The 2,901-nt window shown below is 48.1% G+C and overlaps 1 long non-coding RNA gene across 1 annotated transcript; it reads left to right on the top strand.

The window, feature by feature from the left end:
* Positions 1–253: 253 nt before the first annotated feature.
* LOC135566232 (uncharacterized) lies at positions 254–2,051 on the top strand. Its single transcript, XR_010462010.1, has 3 exons — positions 254–282; positions 1,402–1,474; positions 1,750–2,051. It is a non-coding gene; the product is annotated as an uncharacterized LOC135566232 (long non-coding RNA).
* Positions 2,052–2,901: the final 850 nt, after the last annotated feature.

Genomic DNA, 2,901 nt, shown 5'->3' with positions numbered 1-2,901 from the left:
TGGCTGGTATAGTGATTTATGGCTGTTTGTGTTATGATATATCTGTGTTATATATTGTACGCAACTTATATACTCTGATTGGGTGAGCCACACTACAATGACTACCACAGAGAATATGGGTGTTAGCTAACTTCTGGAGTTTAGGCTGGTAGAGTGTTATATAGTGTTATATATTGTGTTATATATTTGACAGGTGGTATACCTGACTGCTGCTGTTTGATGTTCTGATCTGTCTGCTGGTTCTGTTCGAGGGATACGCAACTCTAAAGGCACTCTGATTGGGTGAGCCACACCACATGACGGAGAGAGAGAGAGTTAAACTCTGGAGTGGTTAGAGCGAGTTATTGATTAGAGGGAGAGGGAGTTTAGGGCTGGTAGGAGCGAGGGATGACTAGAGGGAGAGAGGAGTTTAGGCTGGTAGAGCGAGGGATGATTAGAGGGAGAGAGGAGTTTAGGCTGGTAGAGCGAGGGATGATTAGAGGGAGAGAGGAGTTTAGGGCTGGAGAGCGAGGGATGCCCAGAGGGAGAGAGGAGTTTAGGCTGGGAGGCGAGGATAATTAGAGGGAGAGAGGGAGCTTTCAGGGGGCTGGTAGAGCGATGATTAGAGGGAGAGAGGAGTTTAGGCTGGTAGAGCGAGGGATGATTAGAGGGAGAGAGGAGTTTAGCTGGTAGAGCGAGGGATGATTAGAGGGAGAGAGGAATTTAGGCTGGTAGAGCGAGGATGAATAGAGGGAGAGAGAGGAGTTTAGGCTGGTAGAGCGAGGGATGATTAGAGGGAGAGAGGAGTTTAGGCTGGTAGAGTGAGGGATGATTAGAGCGAAAAAGTGAGAGAGGATAGAAGAGAGAGAGAGAGCGTAGGAGGGAGCTAGAGCTAGAGGGTAGGAGAGAAAGCGAGAGGATAGGAGAGAGAGAGAGGGTAGAAGAGAGAGAGAGAGCGTAGGAGAGAGCGAAAGAGGGTAGGAGAGAGAGTGAGTGGAGAGAGAGAGGTGAGGAGAGAGGGTAGAGAGAGAGAGAGGGTAGGAGAGAGAGAGAGGAGAGAGCGAGAGAGAGAGAGGGTGAGAGAGAGGCAGGGAGGGAGAGAGCGAGAGAGAGAGAGGGTGAGAGAGAGGGTAGGGAGAGAGTGAGAGAGAGGGTGAGAGAGAGAGGGTAGGGAGAGAGATAGAGATAGAGATTGACAGAGTGGAGTGAGGACACATTAAGCCCATCTTGTGTGCATGACTCACATTTCACAGGTTGTGTGTGTTTGCATGTCTCTGACTCAACCCCACGTTGTTTTACACACACACACAGTGATTTCACAGGGTTGAACATTTATAAGGTGTTAATACCTCTTTCTCTCTCTCTCTCTCTCTCTCTCTCTCTCTCTCTCTCTCTCTCTCTCTCTCTCTCTCTCTCTCTCAGGGTGTGTTTGTTGGGTGTTCTGACTCTCATCATCAGCTGGGGGTCTCTGGGACTGGAGCTGGCAGCTGCCGCGGTGAGTGTCTCCATGGAAACGTGTTGCTAGGACAACGGCAGTTTCCTGTGACATGACATAATTTCACTGGATTTCTATTGGCTTAGACAAAGTAGTGTAGATGAATGATTATGTAAGTCCATCACCCTTAAGATCTAAGATACCTTACTTTTAATTTGATCTGAACCCTATGTTTGGTTGTGTTGTGGTTGTGATACATTTTTTTGTGATTATGGTTTTGTGTGTGTGTGGCTGTATTGTGGTTGTGTGACGGTCATATGGTCTCTCCTTCACAGACGGCCAGCGACTTCTGTGTTTCCCCGGATACCTACATCACCAGGGTAACCAAGGAGAACGCTGTCATCAACCAAGGTAGGGGAACGAGGGAAGGACAAAGCTGGATGGAAGGAGTTGGAGAAATGTGGGAACAGAAGGGGGGAAGAGGAGAGGCAGGGAAAAGAAGGGACTGAAAGATAGATAGAACAACTACAGGAACAACTACAGGAACAAGGGCAGGGAATGAAGTAGAGGGGGAAGTGATAGATGGATGGATGGATCTCCGTCCTCTGGGTTCCATCTTTTTGACAGACAGGTCAACCTTGACCCTGAGACAGGTCAACCTTGAGTAGGGAGTCCCAGTAGGGAGTCACACTGTGTTTCCCCTCTCCACTGTGTGTGTGTGGGAGTCTATATGGTGTCCCAGTAGGGAAGTCTATAGTGGATGTTCTCTCCACTGTGTGTTCCAGTAGGGAGTCTATATGATGTTCCAGTAGGGAGTCTATATGATGTTCTCCCCACTGTGTGTTCCAGTAGGGAGTCTATATGGTGTTCTCTCCACTGTGTGTTCCAGTAGGGAGTCTATATGGTGTTCTCTCCACTGTGTGTTCCAGTAGGAGTCTAGTCCAGTAGGAGTCTATATGATGTCTCTCCACTGTGTTCCAGTAGGAGTCTATGATGTTCCAGTGGGGAGTCTATATGATGTTCTCCCACTGTGTGTTCCAGTAGGGAGTCTATAGATGTTCCAGTAGGGAGTCTATATGATGTTCTCTCCACTGTGGTTATGCTCTCTCCACTGTGTGTTCCAGTAGGGAGTCTATATGATGTTCCAGTAGGGAGTCTACTGTGTGTTCCAGTAGGAGTCTCTCCACTGTGTGCTCCAGTAGGGAGTCTTATATGATGCCTTTCCACTGTGTGTTCCAGTAGGAGTCTATATGATGCCTTCCACTGTGTGTTCCAGTAGGGAGTCTATATGATGTTCTCCACTGTGTGTTCCAGTAGGAGTCTATATGATGTTCTCCACTGTGTGTTCCAGTAGGGAGTCTATATGGGATTGACAGTTTGCCATCTGTCTCTGTGGCAGCTTAACGCTCCAGCAACCTTCTCTCTCCGCCCTGCTTTCTTCTCTCCTGACTGTATGTATCCTTCATCTTTTCATTCAAGCTATTGTC

Source organism: Oncorhynchus nerka, unplaced genomic scaffold, assembly GCF_034236695.1.
Source record: "Oncorhynchus nerka isolate Pitt River unplaced genomic scaffold, Oner_Uvic_2.0 unplaced_scaffold_6577, whole genome shotgun sequence".
NCBI lineage: Eukaryota > Metazoa > Chordata > Actinopteri > Salmoniformes > Salmonidae > Oncorhynchus > Oncorhynchus nerka.
This window is presented reverse-complemented; position numbering and strand designations above follow the sequence as displayed.